Genomic DNA, 15,395 nt, shown 5'->3' with positions numbered 1-15,395 from the left:
CTGGTAGCTTTGGCATTGTGTGCAGGTGCCAAGTCCTGTTGGAAAATGAAATCTGCATCTCCATAAAGTTGGTCAGCAGCAGGAAGCATGAAGTGCTCTAAAACGCTGTGTCTTGTTCAAGAGTGGCCTGACACAAGGAATGCGACAGCTGAAACCCATGTCTTGCATAGGTCTGTGCGTGGTGGTTCTTGAAGCACTGACTTTAGCTGCAGTCCACTCTTTGTGAATCTCCCCCACATTTTTGAATGGGTTTTGTTTCACAATCCTCTCCAGGGTGCGGTTATCCCTATTGCTTGTACACTTTTTCCTACCACATCTTTTCCTTCCCTTCACCTCTCTATTAATGTGCTTGGACACAGAGCTCTGTGAACAGCCAGACTCTTTAGCAATGACCTTTTGTGTCTTACCCTCCTTGTGCAAGGAGTCAATGGTCGTCTTTTGGACAGCTGTCAAGTCAGCAGTCTTCCCCATGATTGTGTAGCCTACAGAACTAGACTGAGAGACCATTTAAAGGCCTTTGCAGGTGTTTTGAGTTAATTAGCTGATTAGAGTGTGGCACCAGGTGTCTTCAATATTGAACCTTTTCACAATATTCTAATTTTCTGAGATACTGATTTGGGGGTTTTCAGGGTCAGTTATAATCATCAAAATTAAAAGGAATGAACACTTGAAATATATCGGTCTGTGTGGAATGAATGTATACATTATACAAGTTTCACTTTTTGAATGGAATTACTGAAATAAATCAACTTTTTGATGATATTCTAATTATATGACCAGCACCCGTATGACTACCACTCTGACTTCCCACTTTGAATGGAGCAAAGTATTGATTATTACTGTAATCCATGCTATACAGCTGATCTGATGTGAAGTACCTTTGGGTATCTATTTACATTCATACCCCTTTACCCCCTAGAGAGTAAAGTTCTCCACCCACTCCTGAGAAAAATATCTCTTTAGCTGCTAAATGCTCCTATATGTTCACCATCTAGTTTCTTACTTTGTCTGTTGGGTAGGTAGTATTCATTGGGTTTATCAGAGTTTTTTCTCTGAAGTCAGCTGCCTGCTGTCACTGGAAACAGGGTTGGTGCTATGCAAATATTAACAAGAGCGGTTGGGATGCTTTCCCAGAGCCTTCCCAGTTCAGGGCAGCAGGAGAACGAATGTAAACCCTGCCCGGAGAACCTGGACTACATGTCCCAGCAATCCGTGGGAGGGCGATGCCATCGAGGCCACCGGAGTGACATCAATCGGCTTCGCTGGCCTGCGCCATGATAGACAAAAACAAAACATAAAACAGCCAGCTGTTTCTGAATGAATCGGATCCTATCTGAATGAATGGGGAAAGAGACAGAACTGCATTTTTACTGGTCACCTGGACATAAAAACTACGTGACTAGAATCAGCAGTAAAATCTGATTTAAAAAATAAAAATAAAAAAATCGCTGAAAAGGTTTGACGACTTTCCCTCAAAATAATGTTTAAATAGCATTTTTCCCGTGTGGTTATATTTTTACTGCGCATGCATAGTAGCAGTGACCCATGCGCAGTGGACCCCTTACGTCAGTGGAACGATTGGCTGAAATATGTTTCCTGCCTCGGCTGTTAAAAGAAGACGATTGGCTTTCTAGCGGGAGGGACGGGACAACTACAATCTTTGGCGTCACGGGCTTTCCCTACAGAGTTGTTTTGAGGATTGTTAAAATGGCATGTCTCCTCTATATAACTTCTCTGGTTAAGGCAGTGCTGGAAAATAATGGTGGCCACACAAAATATTGACACTTTGGGCCAGGATTTGCATGAGCTCCCATGGAAGTAGTAAAATCATGCATCTGTGGGGGTCACTAATTCATTTATCAACAACCATTATTTTGAATCAAAAATAATGTATTTTTCATTGTAATTAGTACCTACTATTATTTACATTAAAAGATAAACAGACTTAAATTAACTTCTCCACCGTCAGCCACTATCATGTGCACAGTTTTGACCTAACAGGTTGAGGCCGCGACCCGCCAACATGTTCAACTCAGTTATAGTATTGTAGCCATGTGTATTAGACTGTGTTGACTGCTGCTTATTTGTTTAGTATTATTGGCTTTTTGATGCATCCTCCGATTAGTACAGCGTTACTTATGATAATATGCTTGCTACTGTGGGCTGGCGATCAGCAGTGCCTAAAAACACTTTAATATTATACCTACGATAAATGGCGGAATTGCGTTCTCTCCTTAAGCAGTAGTCTTTGATGGCCTTTTTTCAGGCTATTGACACTTAAAGAGGTGGTATTATGCTCATTCTCAGGTTCAAAATCCTATTTAGGGGTTGTACCAAAACAGGTTTACATGGTTTAAACGAGCTGTCAGTCAGTTCAGAGCAGAGTTTTCTGTGGGAGATGGGAATTCCCTTTGGGCTGGACTTTGGGCTTTTTCACTTTGCAAACCTATTGCATGCACAAAAAGATATATAACTTAATAAAGGAGAGGGGAAAAGCAAAAAAGCTGCGTGTGAATGTGCGTTTGCATGTGTGTGAGGGAAATGTTGAATCACATAATAAGTCTCTCTCTCTCTCTCTCTCTCTCTCTCTCTCTCTCTCTCTCTCTCTCTCTCTCTCTCTCTCTCTCTCTCTCTCTCTCTCTCTCTCTCTCTCTCTCTCTCTCTCTCTCTCTCTCTTCTCTCTCTCTCTCTCTCTCTCTCTCTCTCTCTCTCTCTCTCTCTCTCTCTCTCTCTCTCTCTCTCTCTCTCTCTCTCTCTCTCTCTCTCTCTCTCTCTCTCTCTCTCTCCCCATTTTCACATAAGAGTGTACACACTTTTGTTGCCAGCAGTTTAGACATTAATGGCTGTGTGCTGTTTATTTTGAGGGACAAGCTGTATGCTCACTACTTACACTTGCTATTTTTTGTGGCAAAGTGTCATTTCTTCAGTGTTGTCACATGAAAAGACATAATAAAATATTTACAAAAATGTTTTTCCAAAATGACTCAGCACTACACAGAGAATAGAGAGAAAAAATCTTTTTGCATCCACCAACTTGATGATCAAAACCAGGGCCTCAGCAGATAGGACAGTCAGACATAGGTGGGATGAAGAGTGAATAAAGCTCTCAATAGGGTGCAGCAGCAGTATCATGTCTTTATGTAACATTGGCAAAGTGAAGATCTGAGAGATGTCAGTACAAACAGCGGTAAGTGTGGCTATTTGGGAGGAGAGGGAGAGCTGGTTAGGCACTATTGTGGCTCCTAATATGGTCTGCCGTCATCAGCTGTCCAGGAGGAAGCCAACCACCAAAGTGTGCTGTAAGCCACTGGACCAATCACATTCCTTGTAGTTATTGCCAGTTATTGTATTTGCATGTGTGTTTACTCACACATGCACACACACCTGACAAAAGTCAACAAATTCATTTAGTCATGTACTGAAAACAGATCGTATTTTGGACACAACAGAATATAACCATGTTCATAATACTCACAATACTGTTTCCTACAGATGATTACACACTACAGTAATCTAGGTGCCGATTATTTAATATAAACTGCCATTAATCTTCAATTCATTGCACAATTGCAACCAGATTTAGATGACAGCCGCACATATCAAGTCCAAGTGATCCTGCAAAAAGTGCTGGTATTTCATTATAGATGTAATTTCATTATCAATTTAAATAATAATAATAATAATAATAATAATCCTTATTTGTAGAGCACTTTTCAAAAACAAGTTACTGTGCTTTAACAAGTGTAAAGAATAATACAAAAAAAAGATAAGAGCATGAAAATTTAATATAAAATTAGTAAAATACAATAAAATAAAAGGGATAAAATAAAGTCAAATAAGATCGGGAAAGCTCTCCTATAAAAGTATGTTTTAAGAAGGGACTTAAAAGAGTTCACTGACTCAGCCGACCTGATTTCCTCGGGCAGGCTGTTCCAGAGCCTCGGGGCCCTGACAGCAAACGCTCTGTCCCCTTTAGTTTTCAGTCGAGACTCTGGAACAGACAACAGACCTCTGCCCGAGGATCTCAAGGTACGTGCTGGTGCGTATGGGACTAAAAGGTCAGAAATATAACAAGGCGAGAGGCCATGAAGAGCTTTAAAAGTGATCAATAGAATTTTAAAGTCAATTCTAAAACATACTGGGAGCCAGTGTAATGAAGCTAAAATAGGAGTAATGTGGTCATATTTCTTTGTTCTGGTTAAAAGCCTGGCAGCTGAGTTCTGGACAGTCTGGAGTCGATCAATAGATTTTTGGGTTAAACAGGTGAAAAGGCTGTTGCAATAATCCAGGCGTGATGAGATGAAGGCGTGTAAAATGGTCTCGGTGTCCTTAAAAGTTAACATAGATCGAATTTTAGCTATATTTCTAAGTTGATAAAAACATGATTGAACAAGCTTTGTGGTGTGCTGCTCGAAATTTAAATTACTATCAAACCAAACACCAAGGTTCTTTGCCACAGGCTTAATGTGATTTACTAGGGAACCAGCAGATGGCAATATTTGATTTGCCATCTGCTGGGACCGATGACCAGGATTTCTGTTTTGTCTGAGTTCAGCTGGAGGAAATTATTTGACATCCATTTTTTAACTTCACAAAGGCAGTTGTTAAGTGAACTCAGCATTCCAGGGTCTGTGGATCTGACGGGCAAGTATATTTGTGTGTCATCAGCATAAATATGAAAAGAAATGCCATGTTTATGGATAATATGTCCAAGGGGAAGCAGATACAAGGAAAACAAAATGGGTCCTAAGACCGACCCCTGAGGCACACCATATTTAACTGGACAGAATGAAGAGACATAGTTGTTTACAGACACGCAAAACTTCCTATTTGACAGGTAGGATGAAAACCATTCTAGGCAGTACCAGAGATCCCCACCCAGTGCCTCAGTCTGTCTAACATGATGTTGTGATCAATGGTGTCAAAAGCAGCGCTAAGGTCCAGGAGTACAAGGACTGAGCACATACCTTCATCAGCAGACATTAAAAGGTCATTGGTGACTTTAAGCAGGGCAGTCTCAGTGCTGTGGTACTTCCTAAAACCAGACTGAAACTTTTCAAATATTTTGTTATTTTCCAGCACAGTGAGCAGCTGTTTGGACACAATTCTTTCTAGAATCTTTGCAATAAAAGGCAGTTTTGAAATTGGTCTAAAATTTGTGGGAGGGAGGGATCTAAACCAGGTTTCTTTAAAAGTGGGTTCACGCAAGCCGTTTTAAAATAATCAGGGACACAACCAGTAGATAGGGAGCTGTTGAAAACAGAGATCAAATGGGGCCCAACAGAATCCATTACTTTCAGTAAAAATTTTGTAGGTATTATATCAAGTGGGCTGGAGGACACTCTCATTTGTGATACTGTTTTTAAAAGCTCAGACAAGTCGATGGGATAAAACTGGTTAAAACTCTGTTGTTGCTGGTGAGGAACCTCTGAGTAAGAGGCCACGGGGGTAATAGAGGCTCTGATTGACACCACCTTATTGGTAAAATAAGATAAAAACAATTCACAGTCATCATTACTTCCAGCTGAGGCACAAGGAGGGGTTGGGTTTACCAGCTGATCCACAGTCTTAAACAGAAACCTGGGATTGTGTTTATGTGTAGTAATGAGTTCAGAAAAATAGTGTGTTCTCGCATCCTTAACCATGTTATTGTAGTTAATTAATAAATCCTTCAGACTGAGGTAATGGACTTGGAGACTGGATTTTTTCCATCTGCGCTCTGCTTTCCTGCATTCCCTTTTTAGGCTGCGAATGCTGTCATTTATCCAGGGTTGTTTACTAGCTTTAGACGTAGGCCTAACCTTTAGAGGAGCAGTAATATTTAGTGACGACAAGCAGATATGATTGAAGTGATCAACCAGATTGTTGGTGTTGGAATCAGACAGGTGTTGGCTTTGGCTCTGAAAGACTGCGCAAAACTTTGAAACACTTTGTTCATTAAAGATGCGACAACACACGGAGCTTGGTGAGGCGGCATGAGTAACAGGCGAATCGCAGCTAAAAACAATACATCTGTGGTCAGATATGGTCATGTCCACTAATTCCACAGAGGAAATGCTGACACCCAGGGTAAAAACCAAGTCCAGTGTATGACCACGGTTATGTGTTTGCCCTTTGACATGTTGTTTGAAGTTAAAAGAAGTGGCCATATTTAAAAAGTCAGTTGCATTAACATTGTTGGGGTCATCAACATGAATATTAAAATCGCCACAAAGAACAATTCTGTCATAATTTAAAACCAGAGTAGATAAAAATTCAGGAAGTTCTGATAAAAATCCTCCAGGCGGTTTTGGGGGGCGATAAATTATAACAAATATGATAGGTTGCAGCCCTCCAACTTTAAGAGTGAGAACTTCAAAGGAGCTAAATTCATCACAGCGTACTTGATGACATTTAAATTTTTCCTATACACGCTCACTAGCCCACCACCACGACCACTGACCCTCGGTTGACTAAAGCAATCATATTGAGGCGGACACAGTTCAGCTAGCTGGCTATAGTCATTCATTTGCAACCAGGATTCAGTTAAAAACATAAAATCTAGATTTGCAGACAAGATAAAATCATTTAAGATAAAAGTCTTACTTGAAAGTGATCTCACATTGAAGAGAGCCATTTTAAATGAGTTTGTTCTGGGTGCTGGAGTTGGTGCAGTTGTCCTAATCCTTAAGAGATTACTAATTATTTCTGTGTGGGATGTGCACATTTCGGTTTACTGGTCTATGCGTGATGATGACAGGAATAGAAGTCTGTGGCTGGGAGCAGACGGCTTTACATGCCAGCAGGTGGAGACAGTTGTTTGTGGCAGTGAGGCAGAGATCTGTTCAGTGAGCGGTGGTGTGTCCAGGTGTGCTGCATGAATGATGAGTCATTCACGTAAGTCACGTGTGGACCGCACCATATGCTGTATGTGCGCAGCTAACATTTCTGAGCCCCGTTTGTTTGGGTGAAGTCCGTCTGTCTTAAAAAGAGACATTCTTTGCCAGAAAATATTAAAATTATCCACATAAAACACACGGTGAGCCCTGCAGGCGGACTGGAGCCAGTCGTGGAGGCCAAGGAGTCTACTGAAGCGGCCAGCACCGCGACCGACTGTGGGAATGGGACCAGAGATAAAAACGGACTTTCCACACTGCTTTAAAAAGTTAAGAAGACGGTTAAAATCTAATTTTGTCAGCTCAGACTGCCGAAGAGCTGTGTCATTTGTTCCGACATGGACTATCACTCTTGTGATGGAGGACGGGAGCGACGGCATCAGGTCCTGGAGTTTTTTTAAAATGTCAGCCGTGGTGGCACCGGGGAAGCAGCGAGTGGTAGCGTTAAAGAAACGGAGGTTTCTGGTTATGGAGTCACCAATTATTAGTGTGGTTGGGGAGAAAAGAGGACGAGGAGATGCTGGTTGTTGGGATCCAGAGCAGGACTGAGCAGAATCTGCTTCAACACTGCGTGCGGACTGAGGATGGAGTGTGTGAGCTGTTGAGTGTTGTGTTGGAGTAACAGTAATAGACCTGAGAGAAGGGCTACCCGACGGTGCAGGGTGGAGACGGCCTCCGGAGCGTCTGAGCACAGCCTCCTTCAGGATCCTACGTCGGGAAGCGGAGGTTTTTGACCGGGATGACGGCCGCCGATCAGTCCGGCGGCAGACCGGCGGCCCAGTGCAGGAGATGTAGCCGGTGGCGGAGATGCAACAGTGTCGGCAGGCACTGTGCGCCGAAAGAGATCCGTATCAGGGAGACTCGAAGCCGCAGGTGAATCCGCTGGATGGACCGGAGTGTCGTTAGACAAGGCTGCATAGCGGTTGGAGAGGCCGATGTCCGGAGGAGAGGCAGCCCCATCCGAGCCTCTCTTGCAGCCACGGACCACCACTTCAGCCCAGGTTGACTGATGCTTCGGAGTCGAGCAGGATGAAAGCCTGGGAAGACTAGAGGGGTCCCATAGCACGGTGTCCTGGATGTTAGCGGTTGCGCTAAGAGAAACAATCTGTTTGGCTTGTACTGAAGCTACATCCATAAAGCCAGTCAGCAGGGAATCTTTCTCTTTGAGTTCCTCTGAAAGTCGTCGGATGTCTTCCATAAGGTCAGCAATCTTCTTGTTCGCTTTCTTAAGGAGTGAGCAGTCCTCATGGGGCAGAGTTATCTCGGCTAGCATAGTCACCGGAGCTTTGTTGCGATTAGTAGCGTTGATCGCGTTTTTACAGTCATCTAGCTTAAAATCCATGTCGGATGACAAAAATCCTTAACCCACGTAAAACTTAAATAAAGTTAAGTTAAATAAAAGGATATAAAAAATGTAACGAAAAAGTGGATTAAAACTGGATAAGAGTCCGGTTCAAGACGGAGCTTCCGACAGGTGGCTACAGACGCCAACGCATGCGAAAAAATGGCCTTTACCCGCTGGTAATGAGCCTTATTTGAATGAAACTGTCCTTGCCCTAATGTTCCCAGGTAGGATTTAGGTATTTAGGTCTAAAACATCATAGCTGACATCAGCCAATCAGCATGATTTGCTATCACTGTATGCATTTTAAAGCTGAGCAAAGCCAATCAAAACTTTTTTGAAATGTTCTATTATTACTTCAATTACGATTGTGTGGTCTATTTGGTTTCTTTCTACTTTCTAAGTTTTTAGGAACAAATATTGATATTTATAACATGTGCCCTGCTCTGTACTCTGTTTAGCACTGATGATGACCTGAACGCTCACATGATGACCTGAAGGTTTGCATGTCTTCAGCATTTTCACTGTACCAAGAACAGTATTAGCCAGTAATAACTGAACACATGCACAGCTGTCATTAGTTTCAGAAGTTTTACTTCAACAGAGTGCCCGTTGTTCACATAACACAAAGGGATATAAGTATAGAGACAGCTGATAAACAGGCTCTGTGGAGGACATGTAAACAACCGAACACAGACAGACCGGCAGCAGGTGAGGACTGGCGTCCCACCCAGGGATCAGTCACAAAGAGGGAACAAATAGACAGGCAAATCCAAAACACAACAGGAACACCCATCCACACCAAAGGTCAGGGTAACTCCAAACCACGATCGTACTCAAACCAGATGTTACAGCAGATTTCACAGAAGGGGGTTGTTGACATTTACATGAGTGAGTTCTCCATGTTTTATGATCCATTACTAACAGGTTCTAAACAAAACTTCCTTTCTTATCCATCTACATGGAAGAACAAGCTTCAGATAGACATCTCTGTAGGACTCGTAGGAAACATGCCATTTGGCTCAAACCCAAACAATTAACACCTGATGCAAACTGTTACAGTGTAGGTGCAAAAGCTTAAAAATGCATTATGAGGGAAGTAGCAGATTTACACTCACTTCCTACTATGAGGAGTAATGAGTATTTGTAATGAGTATTTATTTGAATAATCTAAAGCAACATTATGGACTTCACCCTGTCCTAAATACAGACAGCTGTACATGAGCATTTGTTATGATTACATTTTGATGAAAAACTAGTCGACAACTTTGCTAACACAAACATCACACAATTGTGAGAACACAAGACATAGCAAAATTACTTTTTACAATTCTAACTGTGTACACAGAAAGAATGCAAGCTCGGCATATTTCTTGCAGCCTTTAATTTCAAAAAGCTCACGCTAACAGCCTTTTACTTGGTCACTCTCTTTTTCTCAGCTTCTTCGTCAACGTCTTATTCTGTCTCTTTGCTTCTGCCATTAGCTAATGTTATGTCCATAGAGGCCGCTGAGCCTGGATATGTTTCCTGCTTGCCAAGCTCGGGCTTGATGCCAGCACCGCTCTCCACCAATGGCATAATGTTGCTTGAAACTTGTGCAGCAAGCTAGCCAACAAAGCTAGACAGCAAGCTACACAAGCACACTTATGTTATCTAGTAAGTTGCTAACGTCATCTCGAGATTTATAGCTAGCGGCTAACCTTTATCTATGAAACCTCTAGCGGATTTTGACAGGGGTCCTCGGACTGCAGGTAATGTCACACTATGGCAGTGCAACTTGGAGAAAGTGCATTCTGCCCCATATACAGATGTAGATATCAGATCTATTTGGGGTCTCTATTTATCGATAGATTTTATTTGCTTTTATTTTACATTTGCTTTGGCAACAATATACATACCTTTTAGCTTAACTTGATCGTGGCTAATATTAGTGTTGTAACGTTAATTCACCGAATCGTGGCCTTTCTACTCTCATGGCTTTTACAGCTGATGGACAGGCTGTGGTATGTCCCTCAACTGGACAGGTGATGGCCAATGAGAAAACTTGCAGAGAAGACGGCTGTCAAATGCGGTGGCATGAATTGGTTTCTCCAACGCCTCCCGACTAATACCCAACTGTGAAGCTAGTGACATGTCCAGCAGAGACCATACTGGAAAGATGGGAGAGCAGCCCCTTTCCCTTCTGTGCTTCAACTTGAGACGTAAATTTGCTCTGCAGATTATCAGGGTTGATGGGTTCACCTTGAAGATTTTTTTTGTTTAGCCATGATGCCTGCATATTTTATTTTATTTCTGTTGCTCTCAGGCTACGGCCTTCACAATTTGTTGGAAGACACAGACTTCAAACTTCACAAGAACACACACACTTCTCATTGTACAAGGACACATACACCGGCCGGTCTAACAGTGTTGCTAATTGGATGGAGGTGAAGTTAGGGTGAACACCATGAATTAGACTAGACACATGAATACAATGGACCTTTGCAAGTGGAGTGCAACTCTGAAGGCTGTGAAGGTCATTGTGTGATACAGTACACAGAACACGAACCTGCACTTGTGTTGATGTCAACTCTTTTGTGTTATGCACATACACTTTTTGCTAAAAATCAAGATGATGTCTTATTTCTTTCGAAGTGTTGCAGGGTGGAATGCACTACTGTTGTAATATGGAATGTGTGTGAAGGTGGAAAAGGTGGGTCTTACCATAAAGACCCACAAGAGGAGGAGCCAAACATATTAACCAATTCAATACTGAGTTTGAGGGGTCTGCTCCCGGAGCCAGCTCAGATACACGTTGATTTGCTTGCAATTGTCACTAATCTTGAGTTCATTTGAACTTTACTGGAATCTGTGTCTCATTGAAAAGAATACGTTTATACTGAAAGGACAATAGTAAGTCTAAGTTACATCCAAGAGTATGATGTGTGAGAGTAAATGCTCCGTATTTGTTTAGCACCTTTCTAGTCTTTTCAACCACTCAAACTTTTACACTACATCAGAATTCACCAGTCACATTGGCCTAAGTGCTCAAACAGAAACTAACATTCACACACTACAACATGCAGCCTGGAGGAGCCAGGGATTGAACCGCCAACCTTCACGATTAACAGACAACCCGCTCTACCTCCTGAGCCACAGCCGCCCAACAGACAGAAAGTGAGGGCCCGTTAGGCCTCTGGCCCGGTCTGAGGGTTTTTCCTCCTACAATCTTTGGTCAGATTGTACTGTCATGTTTTAGAATAAAAACAAAACAGGCGTGAACCCAGAAGCAAAACTCAAAGACAGCAATGCAAGACAAGACAAGTTTAGTTTATCATAGTCAGGCAGGGGGGGTCACAATACCAGGTAAGCAGTTCTAGAGAAAGAACAAATCCAAATGGCAGAAGAAAGGTCTGGGAAATAGGCAAAGAGGGTCAAAATAAACTAACCATGGAACGCTCCAATTCTAAACAAAAGACTCTAGACAATCTGGCAAACAACTAGTGCAGGATGAGCTACAGGTGAGGAGCTAGGCGGCCAGGTGAAGGGAGTGAGGTGATGACCAAGCAGGAGGAGGAACTGGAATCTAAAATGACGGGAACTAGATGAAAATATTATGACCAGCTAAAATAAGTTTAAGAGCTGGGGACACTTTATTGCTCCTCTGCAAAATTTGACGAGAACTTGGCATGGAAATGTTGCTTTCTTGGGTTTAATTTCTGAGCTTCACCAGTGTGGAGATGTAAGATCAGCATCCTGGGAATCAGCATCACAGAGAACCTAACATGGTCGTCTCACATCACGCTGGTGAAGAAAGCTCAGAAACCAGTGGATTTCATGAGGAAGTTTAAGAAGGCCAAATTCCCGTGCCAAGTTCTTGTCAGCTTTTACAGAGGAGCAACAGAAAGCATCCTGACTGGAAACATCACTAACATGGGATGTGCACGGCCCAGGACCGGAGGGCTCTGCAGCGGGTGATTCAAACTGCTCAGAAGATCATTGGTACCCATCTCCTGAGCATCAGTGATATCGCTGAGGTGCCTGCAGAGCCCAAAGGATACTAAAGGACAGTACCCACCCAGCCACAGCCTGTTCACCCTGCTGCATTCTGGGAAGAGATATAGATTTACCATTTTTCATAATTGCTGCTTTATTAATGTTTATTGTCTGCTATTAGCAGAAGGGAGTTACAAAACTCAGTTTCACTCTAACTTCTTATATTGGGACAATAAACCTACCTAAGATGATCATGTCAGGATCTCTGTGATGTTTTGTATCAAGCTCAGCGAATTAACCAAATCAATACATCTACATTGACAAAAGTTAAGCAGTCCTGTGCTTATTCGTGTACACCATCACGCTATGCTAACCAGGTATTCCAGTTACCAGTTGACCAGTAGGGAGAGGGGTTCCTTGGTGTGCTACTTTGTTAGCTGGCGATTGTGTTGGTTGTGGATGAGCCAGGCTGGGAAGAGTTGCGGTGAATGCAGTCTTTGCTGTGCAAGTTTCAGAAGCTTCTGGGAAGAAGTTTTTGAACTGATTTCTAAGTTAACAGAAAGGGTTATGTTTAGTAATATATATAATATATATCTCTCAGCGAAATGTGTGAGGTATGATTTTTCAAATCTGGGGACGCTCCTCTGAGACATAGTATCAAACCCAGCCCATATTAGATAAACGGTTGCGATTGGCTTGGACCCATCAAATTCAGGTGGAAATCTGTCTGAGTGGGACGGGGATAAACGTATCAGCCAGAGCAAATGAAACATGAGCTCTGAATATTGTTGTTCCCAGGCTAAATAGATACAGTAATATAGAGAAACCTGCCGGTGAAACGTGGGCAAACCAGGCCTGGGACCTCCAGACCTGGCAGGTTTTCTCCAGATTTTCTTTGTGTTGTTTAAAGGCATCCATTTCAGTATTTTCTACCGTTTTATTAGCCTAAACAAATTCCCCACAGAAGGGACTCACGTTTTATTATGTCCCAATGCATTTGCAGGATTTTAGATGGTTTCAGATGTGATAATGTTTTTATTTTATCTCTCTGTAACAGCCTACACCGACAAGATCAAGGAGATGTCCATGCTGTCTCTGCTCTGCTCCTGCTTCTACACACAGCCACATCCCAACAGCCTTTATCAGTATGGAGGTAGTCTGTCTGTCCGCCAGTCAGTCTGTGTGCGAGCCGGTTTGTCTACCTGTCTGACATATTGTGGGTCTCATGTTGCATGTGTCAGCCATCTAATTTAAGGCCTTGGCTTCACCTCTTACCGGATTTACTTGTTTTTTTATCATAACACTGACAGGTACATATTACATAATGAACAACAAAAGTCAGTTGTGTTTGATTTACTGTCTCTCCTACTGTCCAAGTTTCCTTTTGTCTTTTTTTTTTTACTTAAGATTATGTTCATGCAATTTCCTTTGTTATGCTCTGCTGAAAGTCCACTTTTGTAACTTTAGTTTTGTCTCTTGAATCTTTGTCTCCTAATTTAGTGTGAACCTGTGTCAGGCAGTATAAATTGATCATAAAATACCAAAAGGCCTTTTCAGGGCCTAAACAGAATCTAAGGTGTGGTGCACCCCACATAGAGTGTGTGTGGGGGGGGCTTCTGGGTGGTAAACTAAAGTATCTGCTTAGTTTACTTATGCCTTTATTTATAAATGATATTAAAAAGCTTTTCATCTAACAGAATGTAAGTTTACAGAAAATGACAGCCCTTGCCAAGGCAACAGCAGATAAGCCATCCCCCATGAACAAAGTCCCTGGAACTAACTAATGTTGACTAATGTTAAATCAGAGACTGGCCCTAAAATCAGATAGGGAATGACATCTCTGTCTGAACATGACCTAGTAATGTTCATGGTTAGTGCCTTAAACCCTTAAGCCACCAGGGTCCCCCCCCCAATTACTGTATTTTTAAAAGCAATGCTGAGACACAGTCATAAGATACATCCCATCTCTCTGATATATGAGAACAAGCAAGGAAACTTGCTCCTGACAGAAATTAGACTAATTTGTTCTTCATTGTTGGTGTGTGGACTGGATTCTGGCTGTGTCAGACCTGGAGGTGAAGGGTTTTAACAAGAGAGCATCTGGCCAGTCATTTGAGGTGATCCTGAAGGATGCTGATCTGTCCGGAGACAAAAGCCAGCCTCAGCAGCTGCCCTCCCCCCAAGAAGGGAGGTGTCCCTGGAGGATCTCCAGAGGAGGCTGGAGGCCGCTGAGGAGAGGAGGAAGGTAAGCAGATGGGTCATCTCACCGCTGGTAATGCTTTTATTTTATTTAGTTTGGCAATTAATCACATTGAGCCACAATAAATCATTTCACCACATCAACCTCCTTTCATTGCTAGTTGATAATATTCTGTAAATTGTTTCCCATAGATATAAACATTTGTTATATTAATCACCCTATTCAATAATAGCTCCTATGTTTTCATTAAACTAAATTATGCTCTTAATTTGGTGAATACAATTTTTTAAAACTTATCAAAAATCTTGCTTGATAAGCTGTTTTTACACTGATCGCAGTGATCACTGAACTCTGGGGGCCACACAATGTATGGGTGTGGTTTTCCCACGTTCAGTGGAGTGTTTCAGTGTTGATATAGTTTCAGTGATTTTAAAACAAACTCATTGGGAAATTTAGAATAGATGGGGAAACGCTATCCTGGCTGTATCTGAAGTTAGTCAAAAACTCACTAATTAAGATGTATTTTATTTGTTCATTCACTGCATAAATTACCACTTGTGATTGGGGGACTTCTGTGCTGGAACAATTTCTTAGCAAAAAACAGTTTCTCCATCACACAGCACTTCTGTGTAGCATCCCTAGCTATAGCTCAGACACAATCAGTGAGCCCAAGAGTTGGTTTTGGTCTCTGACTGTATATGTTGTAGTATATATAAATAGTTCCAGCCAAGCGCATAGGTTTGGTTTCAGAAGTGGGAGGGGCACAAGTGGTATTTATTTATGTTTAAATCAATCGAGCAGACAGATTATAATTAAATTGGTTATTGTGTTGTGCCTTCAATGATAATGATAGTGTGAAGGAATTTAGGGGTAGTATGACACAGGTTTCCCCAGGTCATGATAGGGTCAAAGGCAACAGCCAGGGACTCTCCAAAATGGAAGTCAGAGACTGGCCAATAGAGACAAGTCTTCGTAGGTCTCACCCACGAGGGAATCTTAGAGA

General features: G+C 42.2%; 1 pseudogene; it reads left to right on the top strand.

Moving 5' to 3' along the window:
• Positions 1 to 15,395, top strand: part of LOC119886491 — a 54,825-nt pseudogene that overhangs the window by 14,976 nt on the left and 24,454 nt on the right.

Source organism: Micropterus salmoides, unplaced genomic scaffold, assembly GCF_014851395.1.
Source record: "Micropterus salmoides isolate LMB-PRFRI ecotype aquatic unplaced genomic scaffold, ASM1485139v1 Ms_hic_scaffold_4, whole genome shotgun sequence".
Lineage (NCBI taxonomy): Eukaryota > Metazoa > Chordata > Actinopteri > Centrarchiformes > Centrarchidae > Micropterus > Micropterus salmoides.
Note: the sequence above shows the minus strand (reverse complement) of the source record. Positions and strands in the feature narration are given on the sequence as shown.